At 44.2% G+C, this 14,620-nt stretch overlaps 1 long non-coding RNA gene across 1 annotated transcript; it reads right to left on the reverse strand.

The window, feature by feature from the left end:
• Positions 1-10,958: 10,958 nt before the first annotated feature.
• Positions 10,959-12,378, reverse strand: LOC109615707. Its single transcript, XR_002196680.2, has 3 exons — positions 12,212-12,378; positions 11,851-11,904; positions 10,959-11,388 (listed from the first exon to the last, which is right to left on the reverse strand). It is a non-coding gene; the product is annotated as an uncharacterized LOC109615707 (long non-coding RNA).
• Positions 12,379-14,620: the final 2,242 nt, after the last annotated feature.

Consider the following 14,620-nt stretch of genomic DNA (forward strand, 5'->3'; position numbering starts at 1 on the left):
AATAAAACACTGGATAGACTCATCTTGAATAAATTTACCATAATGTAAACAAGCTCTTAGATGCGGTTTACGACATCTTTACACAGCAGTCTGCTGTTTATTGCCATCTCTTAAATGCTCTTCTCGTTTTCACATCGTTGAGACTATAAAAATATTTGTTTGAGGTTCCTTAGGCCGCTGGCACATTTGGTTGAATGTGAAGGTTCAAGCAGAAGAGACAAGGGCTTTTTAATCTGTGTTTTAGGAGACAGATCAGGCAGAAAGAGGGTGTGGGTAAAACATACACATGGAAAGGGAGATAGTGATTGAAAGAAATCGAGACTGATCGATGAAGAAAAGGTGATAGAGCGCCGGACGCAAGAGGAATGCTGGGAGAGAAGGATACACAGAGAGGTGGAAAGGGAGAGAAAGTGAGAAATGCACAAAGAGAGAATAACGAGAGTTTTGTTGCTCCTTGGAGGGGGAGCTGGAAGGAATAATCTAAGATGTTCTAGGCCTGTTCTGAGGATCCAGGAAGTAATTATTTAAGATGTTCTAGGCCTGTTCTGAGGATCCAGGAAGTAATAATCTAAGATGTTCTAGGCCTGTTCTGAGGGTCCAGGAAGTAATAATCTGAGATGTTCTAGGCCTGTTCTGAGGATCCAGGAAGTAATAATCTAAGATGTTCTAGGCTTGTTCTGAGGATCCAGGAAGTAATAATCTAAAGTGTTCTAAGCTTGTTCTGAAGATCCAGGAAGAAATAATGTAAGGAGTTCCAGGAAGTAATAATCTAAAGTGTTCTAAGCTTGTTCTGAAGATCCAGGAAGAAATAATGTAAGGAGTTCTAGGCCTGTTCTGAGGATCCAGTCAGGCTGCCTGTCTGTCTGTCTCTCTGTCCGTCTTTCTTCCTCTTTCTAAATGGAACATCTTCAGTGTGTTTTTCTTCACCTCTGCGTTACTCGATAGGTCTTTTAATAACGAGGAAAGAAAATTCTCCAAGCGTTGGTCTGTTGAGGAAACAGACAGACATTCAGTTGAATGCTCCAAACTAGGCGTTTGAACGGCATCCGTTTGTCAACCTAGGCCTTAAAAGGGGGACTCCCGATAAAGGAGGCACCTAGAACCATGTCTCGAAGCCCCCCCCCCCACCCCCCCCAACTGGCGTGACAGCTTCCAGCACCCCTGAGATGGAGGAAAGTCTTAACCACATCCCCACCCCTGCTGCTTCCTCCCATCCATCCGTCCAACCACTTGGCCCAGGGGGTCAGGGAGGGTAGAAAAGCCAGTCTTTGCCCTGAGCAGTGTCTATTGATTTTTACGACTCCAAAGTTAAAGAACAGATGGGGCTCAAAGGGGACATTGACGTGCGTCAGAAACAATAAGGATCAAGCCTGAAGCAAAGAGGAGCGGAGAGAACAGAGAGCACAGCAGAGGTGACACGTCCGCCATCCCTAACAGTCAGAAAGGAGGGGTCTGAATCGGGCGAGATGAAATTCCCATCTTCTTGGAAGAGATACATCATCTCTGAGACAGGGATACAAGCACACTGCATATGTGAATAAACAAATATGTGTGTTCAGATTATACACATGGGGAAAGTTGGAGCGAGACATACAAACAGGAAATGCCTAGAATGGCTGCTGTGTTCTGCACTGGACACAAGCTGAGAGTTCAGATCATGTGTTTATAAATGGAAGAGTTATGGGCATTGCCACATCTCTGTGTTCGTGACATATCGTTAATACAGAAACCCTCAGCAACAAAGTTTCAGAATGTGTTTTTTTTTTTTTGTTCACTGTCCCTCCCGCATGGAACCGAACAGGATTTCACCAGGAACCGAAAATGTGTCCCCTCACGGGGACCGCCGAGCAGAACTCTTTTTGTCCCTCTGTGTAACATCAGCATGTCAATGTGTTGCTCAGAGAACACAGGCTGGCTTCACTGCACAGGGTACAGGCCTTAATTATGCATGTATCTCTGTGTGTCCCCAGCCTGTCCCCATTACTATTAGATATGGGGAGGTGGATGACGGACCTGCCACTGGTGGCGTGCCTGGAAAGCCTCAGATAGGAAGGGCAGACTGTACCTTCAGATTCCAGGCCTGCCCAAGACCAAAGCAAAGACGGCAACAAAGTGCCGTTCCGTGCCAGTGGACATGGGTAGCTTTGCTGTGTGTAAAAGGTGCTGTCTGTTGTCCTGAGTGTTGATGAACATAACGTTTGTAACGATTGGATACGATTTAAATGTTACATTAAAACAGAGTTCAAACAGAGTAGTTCAAATGCCTCCGTGTGTTTGCTAGTTGCATATTTAGAATCCCAGTCCGTCACCAAACAGCAGGGGGGGCAGGAGGGGTGGGGGGGTAAAATGACTCCCTGCAGATGGGCGGAAAAACACTGCTGTCACTCTGATCATTCCGGGAGTGTGAACTTGGCCGGGGATGAGTGCTCCTCCGGACTGGAGACCAGCTTAGCTAGGACTTTGCATCAGAGCCAGAGGGGGAGATGGAGTGAAAAAAAGATATAAAAACAAAGACTGAAGGAGAGGGGACAGTCATTCCGGAAGATGCCATCCTGAGGAGATGCCATTTTGGGAACAGCTGGCTCCCTTGTGTGAGAGAGAGAGTCGCTGACAAAGAAAGATGGAGGGCGTCCCAGGGCCCACATGCCTTTTTCTTCTTCACTTTTCCTTTCAGGAACTCCTGTGTTCCCTTATAACTAACCACAAACAGCACATAGCAATATTTACGTGAAAAGCAATTGAGCTGCTAAACTAGTATGAGTGGGTTTAAGGGTTTTCACCACTTGAGTACAATGCCAAAAATCATTAATGCCTTCTTGTTCTCTTGGGAATTCAATGTGACTTTACAACACTGTCTATTGCAATTTATAGAGTTTATAAACATCTGAAACCAACTAGGAAACCTGAAGCATATCAGCATTAACCATCTCCTAATCTGATCTCTGACTAGCCAATGAAGTGGCGTAAACTCTTGCGTAAGCTTTTCCAACAAAAACATTTTGCAGGAGGGATGCGGCAAGCCTCTGAATAAGATTTTGAAAGATGTCCGCCTCCTTGTAATTGAAAGGCCATGTTGGCCCGACCAAGTTCGAACCCGGTTGAGGATTTAGGATTCATGGTTCTTCCAGTTCTAATACTTTTAATCAAAGGGCGTGCGCATGGCCCAAGTCGTGTTGTTTGATTTCATGTTCTTCTTGTTCCCTGTACTTACACTGTAATCTTTGTTGCTCAAACCACTCGTCACAATCTGACCTCTGTTCCTCTGAACTCTCCTCATGGTCTTACTTCTGTTGCTCCAATTTTTTCTTTTGTTATATCTATGTGAATTTCGGTTGCACATCAGAGGAAGAGACCTATTCATCAGTTTCTCTCTCTGGGTGGAGTCCCCTCTCCACCAAAGCAGGCTTGAGCAACTCTTTGACTACCGCTTTTGACTGGGCAGATGCTCCACTGATGTCAGAATGCTTTTCAGTGTCAGTTGGATGAGCTTTGGTACATCGCCCTGCTATTTCCCAAGTGGGATTTTCGTGAAATGCTTTTCAAGTCCATGTATTGAAAAATATTTTACTAAAAAACATTGTGATGCTTTTTTATGAGCGCTTCATCTGCTTGGGGGTATTATCCGCGCTTCAGTGTGTGTGAGGTTTCTGGTTCAAATCCCCCAAAATAAATCTTAACATGAAGGGAACTAAACAATGGAGTCACTGACATCTTCAAAGAAATCGTTTTTTGGTTCTAACGTGTTCTGGGGCGCATACTGGCTGCTTGCCAAGAAACTTGAGTAGGGTCTCCACCGACACTGGCCTTCCCTCCTCCTACCCAACATCAACAAGACTTCACTCATTGGTATTGTTTGTCAATGCGCAACGTCCTGACGAATGTCAATGTTATTTACTCGGAAAGCACTGTTCTGTGGATATACAATGTTATGTCTAACACTATGGAGTTGGCACCTCCTGAATATTCTTTCATCACCCAGGGTTATTTAAAAGTCATCTGGAAGGCAATTAAAAGGGCTTACTTCTCCCCATTCCTAGAGATCACAGGAAAGCTGTGAGCGGAATTAAGAGGCACGATTCCAGTAATTAACACAAACTTGGAGAAAATATGATATCCTCACAATCCTAACAAACGGTGGCTACTCCCGTGGCTTTTCGTCGGGTCATATCCAACAGAAACCCGATTTTAACCGGACTGATACCACAGCGGGATGTGGGACAGAAAGCAGCTACAAGATGAAACCTCACAACCAGCAGAGGGACTTAAGAGATGCTTGATAACCACATCTCAATCTTCTCCTCCTGGCTGGAGTTGACCCACAGCGAGAGAGAGATGGAACAGAGGGGACGCAAAGATGAAACGGGTAAACTTCAAGAACGGGAAAAGATGAAAAGAAGTCAAGTGTTAAAGGAGGAGAGATGTGGTTTTGTTTCAGCATGGCTCTTGTGGATTAATGGCCTCCATCTTGATTACCTTCATTCATTTAACCCCGGCTAACAGCTCTTCATGGGTGAGCTGGCGTAGCTGCTGGCTGCGGTGGGGGGAGCTGGGTGGATGTGGAGTAGAACAGACGGCGGTGGATTTCATTAAACTTCTCAAAGTCATGGCAGATTTACTGTACACTATGGGATGAGTAGAAACGGGTTTAAAATAAGAAGCTGAACAGGTAGAGAGTGAAAACAGCGTGTGTGGAGGGGGGGGGGGAGGCAAGGGAGAGATAGAAAGGGAGACAGAGAGAGATAGATATAGAGCGAAAAGAGGGGGAGAAGCAGGGGGAGAGAGAGTGGAAGGAAGAGAGAAAGGGCTTAGCATCTGTTGTGGGGTTGATGATAATGTCTCATCATTGCAAACCATTAGAAGTGCTTCGCAGGAATGTTAGACAAGACACAAAGGCACACATGCACTTTGACACACACGCGCACGCACACGCACACACACACACACACACACACACACACACACACACACACACACACACACACAACACACACAACACCGTAGGGGTAGGGGGGACTCAGGGGAAGTGGGTTAGATAGATACACTCCCACATACGACCTGGCAGGAAACTTTTAGTTTGAAATAGAATTATCCTCTTCTGTTGGGTGTTCAGGGGGCTATTGAGGAAGAAAATCACATCGAAAACAAGAAATAAGAGACAGGTTTTATTGGGCTAACTGGGACAGATCACTGCACCTAGAGAAGATAGTGGCTTACTTGGTGTGAATCACTCCTGACAGTTCCAGGTTCCAGGCTGAGTGTGTGTGTGTGTGTGTGTGTGTGTGTGTGTGTGTCCTGGGCATACATATTTCCCAGGCTAAGGGATGACAGTCTCGTCCACTCACCAACCTGCCCGACACCATGTGAATGAAAAGGAATCAATACCAGCTCTTCCTTTCCTAGCTGCCTCCGTGCTCGGCTCTGCCTCGGCAGGATGGTCCTCGAGAGTGTGATTAAAGGTTTAGTGTTTCACAGTGGATGTTGTGGGAGAGAGAAGGGGGCGAGAGAGGTCTTACGGAGGGAATCACTGCCGCAGGTCTGGCAACCCGAGACATCTGTCCAAAGCAGACACACACTGGAAGGAGAGAAGCATGAAAGAGAGGGACACAAAGAGGACAGCCCGAACATAAACCTGGGTTGCATACTATGGAAATATTGTAAAAACCTTTTTATATCAGCAGTTGTCACTAAGTGCTTCTACAGACACCCGGTCAAATACTGCCTTGTATCATACTGAAGCACAGTGACAAAGATTAACCCCCGATGGGAATTTACCTAAAGAGGCCGTACTGGGTTGAGATTATAAGAGTTATGTTTTTAAAAAGCCCAATCGTTCCTCAAGATAGTCAAACATTCAGATGAGCAGCGGGTCAAAAACACTTTGTCCTCAGGAGTGAACGGAAATGTCAGGTGACTTTTTGTAGCAAGTATTCAAAAAAGGAATCAGTGGATCATCACGTCACTCATCAAACATCATTTGTTGTCGGCGGCCTTGGCTTTGTGAATTCACAATGCACTTTGAGTTGTGTGAGTAATTAATGTATTCATAAATCAGTGCACATGAAGTGGACTATTCATCACTCAAATGGTGTTTTCAGTGTAACACGAGCACTTCCTGTAAACAGAAGGCAAACTTTCCCTTGAACTCCCATAACATTTCTCACTGTTGTGGCCTCATGATGGTTCGGGTGATGTAGGGACGTCGTAACAAGATGCACGAGCGACGTCAAAGTCAACAGCTGCCTCGGAAAAATATAGCTGTCTTCATCACCGGCCACCAGGCAATGGAAGTACCAGGCACTGACATATCTTAGAAACACACAGACACACACATCCATTTTGTATGACTTGTTATCAATTCATTGTGCTCATTTTTAGATTTCTAGCATTGTCAAGGGAACCTGCAAGTAAGGATTTCCCTGTGCAGTCTTTCTTGTGTATCCTGTGGAAATTACCGGAAAAAGAAGAATGCGTCAAACACATTTTGGAAATCTACAGCCTTGTCGGGACGCAAACAGGCGTTCCCATTCTGGATCCCATTCACCCTGACCAAGGGCAAAGGTCATGGTTTTGGCATCCACCAGCTGATCCAACCAGGTTGCTAAGCAGAAAAACACAGCAGCGTCACCAGCATCCTCCCTGAATGAATGTTGCCCCTGTTGGCGAAGATGAGGAGGGACAAGAGGACAAGAGGACAGGATTGAAATTATCGCTGTGTTAGTTATTTTTTTCATTCTGACACGTAAAAAATAAAAATGTATTTGCCAAAAGTAACACACTCAGTGCTGTGCGCGTTTGATGCTGATATATTTGAATGAATCTGAATTTATTTTTTTCCCCAACTTTTTCAACAGATGCCCTTCAAAGTTTCACCTCTGACAGTGAGTCTTGAACTTCACAAGCCACAGCCCTCTGTGAAACACGCTGAGGGTTTTGTGAGCTGGGGTAATTATACCAGTTTCTCAGCTGTGTAACGACAGAGACTTTTATTAGTGTTGCCTATTACCAACGCAGAAAGACATGGTAGCGCTTGTAATCTGTGACCACAACCACGCCTGCTTTCTGAAGAGGAATAACGAATGGGGTTTCACACTCCTGTGTTACATGTTCTTTGGCTTTTAAACATTTCCGTTTCTCGCTGTCTTGCGTGTTCTGAAAGTTAAATTAGTGTCGCCAGTTCAGCCAGGAAACTTGGGTGGTAATTGGTCAGCAACGCATCAGCTGATGAAGGATTGCTCCTATCACGTGTCAGATTGTATACCGGTATGTTCAACCATGAGGTAACTCACTCAGTCGGATGTTGACGGGTGTACTAGCATGTGGGTGCCCATCCACCCACCACACCTGCCTTCACTTGTTCTGTTCAGTGTTCCTTGTGGGGGGGGGGGTCAGTACTGCGTACCCTGCTCATTGCCATGGGAATTGCATAAATAATATCGAAGGTATGTTATTGTGGTAGTATCGTATACACGATCATGTAATGGCAATAAGTTACCCTAGAGGAGCAGAACCTAATGCCAAGACTTGCATTTACAGGGCTGTGCGTAAGTTCTCCAGAAAAGGTTTAAACTTATACATGATGTTTTCTGTATGGACTGCGTTTAACAGTCATTTTAGTGTTTGTGTTTCATTTCATTAAAAAAATCACATTGATCTCATTGTTTTTATTTCTATTGGTTTTCCAGTCATCAGATGTAATTATTTTACCAAAGCCAAAATGACTCCTGGATATACATGTAAGGTCCTCCTCCAGTACACACCTTCTGTCTCCTGAACGCAGCTCTCGTCCCAGATCACAATTGTCGGAATTCTGAACACCTGTTTCACCTGCCACCTGTTTCTCATTAGCATTCCTATATAGTGCCTTTTGTTCCCCATTGTTCCTTGTGAAGTATTGTTAGTTCTGCTACTTACCAAGTAAGTTCCCCACCCTATTCGTGACCTACCGATATTGTTGACCGTTCTGCCTCCCTCCAGCCACGTTTGCCCAACTGCCCATTTTGTATTTCTGCCCCGCTTCTCATCTGCCTGTGCATCTTAGACTCTCTCTGCTTGTGTTTCAGACTGCGTTCTTGCCTGCGCCTTATTCTGTGCCTCTGCCATTTTGTTTTGGATGACATTTTTCAGCGCTCTGCGGTCATCGCCGCCTCCGTATTCCGGTCATTACGATACGTTGGCCTATATGCATGCAGTCATGGTTGTAACAGATGTGTGGTGGCTAGTACGTTAGCGCCGCGGACTGCAGATAGCGTTTTGTTTAGTTACATCACTCGCTCTGTGACCTTGAAGAAATTGTTCCCCTCATTCAGCAGGGGCCTCTGTGTTTCTGGTCCGATGACGACGACGCTTTGGGGGCAACTGTTGTGTTCAGAGGTTCCATGGTAAAATGTGTCTTTGTTCTGATTGCCTTATAAAAAGGTTAAGCAAATCAACACTGAGGGTACCCTATTTTCTTATAGCAGCAGGGTATTCATATTCTAAACGTGATCTTCAGATGTCACTCTTTGGGGTTGGGCGAGTCTGTCTATATACCTGAAATCTTTATCCATTCATAATCCAAAGATATTGTGGATTCAAATTAGGACTAAGAATTAAGTAGGTGCAAAGCAAACATTGGATGTGTTAAAACAAGTAAATGTGCTCATATAACCTCACAGATTTCAAACAGAAACAAAATTATTCTGACTCCATTCACGTGATTGGATATTCAGTTACAGCTCAGTAGACAGAGCAATAATATGGATTTTTCAGACTTTGGTGATGATAATCTGCCTTAGTTCAAATGTTACATGAATTATAAATGCAGTTTTCATTGTGCATTCTCTTTAATAATGGTACAAAAACAAATGGAAACTGGGCCGGTATATAGTTAGCAAAGAATGCTGGCAAAAAAGTTAATATGCTCCTTCCTCTAATGAAATTCCCTATCATCCCCCAATCCCACCCCCCCCCCCCCCCCACACACACACACCTCTCCTCCCCCTGTTCACTGAGAAAACACAAAGCTAGTCAACAACACAGTCTAAGAAATGACATGTGATGCTTTGCATGAAAGACCTCCTGGATGACGCCACACCCCAGGCTGTCACAGTGCGGAAGGGTAAAACAAAGCTCGCACACAAACACACTTCAAGAGGATTTTTGAGGTTGGGACGAGTGGCGGGGTTGAGGGATGGTTCGGGGCTCTGTGCAGTAGTATGCAAGTTAGCCTCTGGCAGTGTGGCTCTAATTGATGGCAGTGAGTTGACACGGCATCGCTGAGAGAAAGCGCCGTGATTCTCAGTGACTGGGACTCGGAGAACACAGACATCTGGCCTCGCCAGCTCCTCCCGTAATGGCTGTGTCTGCTCTCCACAACAATTACCGTCTCCCCGTCCTCATCCCTCTGTCCTCATCACTCCGTCCTCATCCCTCCAGCCCCCTGAATGGAGCCGAGGTACATTTGTTTAAAAGCAGACATTTTGCCAGCATGAGCCGGTCTGATTAGCCCAAATATTTTTGAGGACTGCAGGAAAAGCAGGTTAAATGGTGTTGCATTAGAAGGCTCTGCAACCGAAAGCACACCAACACACACACACACACACCAACACACACATCACACTGACACACATTATCACGAAAAAAAAACTTCTCCATCTCATGTCAAGTCTGATTTCAGGAGTCTCCACATTTCTTCATCACACCCTGATTAGTGAAACGAGAGGGATCTTAATTACGTTCCACTGTCTCCTCAGATCTCTGAGTGGTTTGGGAGGTTGCCCGACCTCGCGGGGAGACGAAGCTCTGGAAGAATGGAGGAGAATCCACCTTAGATCTCTGCATTCTGAATTAGATCTCTGTATTCTGAATTAGATCTCTGTATTCTGAATTAGATCTCTGCATTCTGAATTAGATCTCTGCATTCTGAATTAGATCTCTGTATTCTGAATTAGATCTCTATGTTCTAAATGGAATTTGTTTCTGATGCAACAGGGCGCACATTCTTCCTTCTCCTCTTCAGGTCTCTAAGTGCTGCTCGGCTATTTCTCTGCAATCTTTCATTGATTATTCCTGGTAAATAAATAAGCGTGAAGAGGAGCACAGTCACTCACTCGCTTTGACCCCCTCCCACCTCGCCTCCCCCTCTCCCTCGCACTTCTTCTCCTCCCCTCTCCTCTTCAAACACACTTTTTCCAAGCCTCATCCATAATGTATGACTTAAATGCTTAAGAGAAATTATTAGGATGTTTTATTCATTCGGGGTGCGACTCTAAGTAATGTGGTTGGGTTCGGGGTGTGTTCGTGGCGCCTAAGCGATTGGACATACTGGAACATGACGGGATTAAATAATAATAACAAACAGAATATGGAGATGCAACATTAATGCAGACAGAGCCTTAGACAGGCTACTTACTGTTGCTGTCGGTTACATCTGCCTGAAGTCATTTAATCTCCACATGCTCAGCGAGATCGAGGTGAGTTCAGGGCTGAGGTGGTGAGGTGAGGTCACACCGCTAATTAATTGGCTGAGGACCTTTATGTACCACAGGGGCCACCATAGAGCTTTGACGTGCCTGTATTGTGGTATTCATCTACAACTTGTGAACCAACCACTCGGCATGGAAGACTCTCACACACACACGACCTGAGGGGAATAACAGTCAGATGCTGGTCTTGAGAAACTAGCCTCCTGTAAGGAAACACTTGAGCTGTTGAAGAGAAGTCATTTTCCACTTCAGCAAACTGTCGACTATCTCAATTATTGCCCCTGGGCCCGGGAGCTTAGGCTACACACACACACACACACACACACACACACACACACACAACATCTACACGCACACACACACACATATACACACACACACAACATCTACACACACACACACATATACACACACACACACAACATCTACACGCACACAAAGGTTCACACAAAGGGAAAGGTGTGTGTGTGTGTGTGTGTGTGTGTGTGAGATGCGTCTGCAAGTCAATACATCTGTTTCAGATGAGATTTCGCTCCCTGACTTGTGATAAAAAAGTGAACCTTCCAAAGAAATTCAGGGCCACTTCAAAATGATTTCTCACTTATTGCCTTTATTTACCAGCTGCTAGTCAGGCCTGGTTACTATATTGGCTTGTCTATATTACTTCCCTCTCTATTTTGTGGCCCAGTGCCTCTTTTACACAGTAGAGAACCATGAGCACATTTCTCCTCACGATCAAATAATAACATGACCGGCTCAAGTATAACAAATATCCTGAGTGTGTTTGTGCTTTGTAGCACTCTAGCTGTGGCACATTGACTCTGGTTTGTCGGTCAGTGAACGTTCATCCTCCAGGGTCATCCCGTTAGCCGGATCTAATTCCACGGCACACCGTCTGTTACACCTGGGAGACGGTCTGGAACACCTGAACTCACACACGCACACACGCACACACACGCAATCTGTTATGCCTTAGTGCAGTCAGTACACACAAACGCATAACATATATTTACACACTAAACCCCTAGCAACATCATGGTAAATCCCAGATCAAATCAGACATACGTCCAAGTCCCTAGCTGATGCGTGTCTTCAGAGTCAACCACTAGGGGAAGACTGGCAGCCCCTATACAGCGAGTTGTGTGTGTTGTAAAGATGAGGCTAGCTCGTCATTTGGAATTAATCCCCGGAGGTCAGGTTAGATAGGGAGCACTTTGGTTATGCATGGGTTATGCCAGGGTTTTGACTAGGTTTAGCTAGGGTTTTTCCTGGGTTTCATGGAGCTGAGGTAACAATGCCTGTGCTGCCCTTGCAGCGCATTATCTTGTGCAAAGCTCGACAGCCAGTTAACATTGAAACGTTTTCCAAGAAACACACAAGACTTGACCTTTCTTGCACTTTACTGGAATCCTGTTTCCTCTTTACTTTTCTTTTTGTAAAACTGCAATGTTACAGAGACAAGGACATAAATCAATATGCAAATATTACCATATCAATTTAGGAGGTATTACACAGATAACTACGTGAATGCACATTCCTACCAACGTAAAAATAACATTGTAATGTACAATAGACATAATAGACCGCAACCACCAGCTACAATATGGAAATCAATTAGTGAACAGAGCTAGCAACAGTTGTAACTGCTAGTCAGCAAAACACGTTTCACCTATACAATGGCAAGGTTTCTAATGTAACATTCCTTCAATAATACAAGAGTTCAATAGTCGTTTACACATACTACTTACCGACAAAAATTCTCCAAGGCCGAATCGAATCAAAAAATATGTTCCTCAACGATGTGTATCTAGCACCGTCTGTCTTGCCTGTTTTGGGCTCGCTGAAGAATTACACATGAATACGAAGAAACTATCTGCACATAGAAAATTAATTCACAGGGAACTGGAGATTTCTGACCTCACTGTCAACCAAAAAAAACATCCTCTTTTAGAGTGGCCTTTAATTGTGGCCAGCCTAAGGCACACCTGTGAAATAATCATGCTGTCTAATCAGCTCATTGATATGCCACACCTGTGAGGTGGATGGATTATCTCGGCAAAGGAGAAGTGCTCACTAACACAGATTTAGACAGATTTCTGAACAACATTGGAGAGAAATAGGCCTTTTGTGTACAAAGAAAAACAATGACAATAACAGTAAGGGTCACGTAAAACAATTCTTCTCCTAAATATATGAGAATCATGGTTTTACAGAGGGGATATACACTCAACTAAAGGATTATTAGGAACACCTGTTCAATTTCTCATTAATGCAATTATCTAAACAACCAAAAACATGGCAGTTGCTTCAATGCATTTAGGAGTGTGGTCCTGGTCAAGACAATCTCCTGAACTCCAAACTGAATGTCAGAATGGGAAAGAAAGGTGATTTAAGCAATTTTGAGCGTGGCATGGTTGTTGGTGCTAGACGGGCCGGTCTGAGTATTTCACAATCTGCTCAGTTACTGGGATTTTCACGCACAACCATTTCTAGGGTTTACAAAGAATGGTGTGAAAAGGGAAAAACATCCAGTATGCGGCAGTCCTGTGGGCGAAAATGCCTTGTTGATGCTAGAGGTCAGAGGAGAATGGGCCGACTGATTCAAGCTGATAGAAGAGCAACTTTGACTGAAATAACCACTCGTTACAACCGAGGTATGCAGCAAAGCATTTGTGAAGCCGCAACACGCACAACCTTGAGGCGGATGGGCTACAACAGCAGAAGACCCCACCGGGTACCACTCATCTCCACTACAAATAGGAAAAAGAGGCTACAATTTGCACGAGCTCACCAAAATTGGACAGTTGAAGACTGGAAGAATGTTGCCTGGTCTGATGAGTCTGGATTTCTGTTGAGACAGGCCTACCTGAGCATTGTTTCTGACCATGTCCATCCCTTTATGACCACCATGTACCCATCCTCTGATGGCTACTTCCAGCAGGATAATGCACCATGTCACAAAGCTTGAATCATTTCAAATTGGTTTCTTGAACATGACAATGAGTTCACTTTACTGAAATGGCCCCACAGTCACCAGATCTCAACCCAATAGAGCATCTTTGGGATGTGGTGGAACGGGAGCTTCGTGCCCTGGATGTGCATCCCACAAATCTCCATCAACTGCAAGATGTTATCCTATCAATATGGGCCAACATTTCTAAAGAATGCTTTCAGCACCTTGTTGAATCAATGCCATGTAGAATTAAGGCAGTTCTGAAGGCGAAAGGGGGTCAAACACAGTATTAGTATGGTGGTCCTAATAATCCTTTAGGTGAGTGTATATATTGTTGTGTGAAGGCTGAAAAGTACCGAGTAGATATACATTTCTGAAATACAATATTTGTTACATCTCAGAGGGGAATCAAACTAAGGTCAGAATATTGACCTTATACACCACAGGGGCTTCTCGTTGTCCCTACAGCTTTCTATCCTCTCCAAATGTAAATTTTACCCCAGCCATTACAATTTTGCTGAGATAAAGTGGGCAACAAAACGTTTGTAACGGAACTAAAGTGTATTGTTGTACAAAGATTATTATAATAGCTATACAGCCTACTTATAACGAAATCAATGACTCCAATCACTCCATGGCTGGTTTCTTTCTTTGGAAAATAATAACAGTATAAAAGGGTCACGTAATACAATTATTCTCGCAAATAAATGAAAATTATGGTGTTTCAGATATGCATTGTTGTGTGACGGCTGAAAAGCACCTAGTGGATAACCATTTATGAGATACAGAATTTGGTATGTCTGAGAAGGGAATCGAACCTGGGTTACAATATTGAAGGACGGGGATGTTCCCACTACATAGCACAAAGATGCATATTTAGAAAATCCACAAGAAACATTTACAATAATATTACTTTTAAAGACAATGGTCCAGTGGTCCTTTACACCAATTGTCAACCAAATCTGTTTAGTGGTTTCAGAGGAGATGTCGTTTAAGTGTGTTCTTATCAACTGAAAAATCGTGAGAAACATCAGTGATGTTTATAGCGCCCCCAAGAGGTATTTCAGTATGGGACTTTTTCTGTCCATTCCTGAAAGACGGTTTCAGAGGAGATGTCGTTAACAAGTTTTTCACCAAATTCAAAATGGAGGAAAATCCAATTTGCGAATTTGAAAGACCCCAGATACTTTTTTGGTCAACATGA

Source organism: Esox lucius, chromosome 4, assembly GCF_011004845.1.
Source record: "Esox lucius isolate fEsoLuc1 chromosome 4, fEsoLuc1.pri, whole genome shotgun sequence".
In the NCBI taxonomy this organism is placed as follows: domain Eukaryota; kingdom Metazoa; phylum Chordata; class Actinopteri; order Esociformes; family Esocidae; genus Esox; species Esox lucius.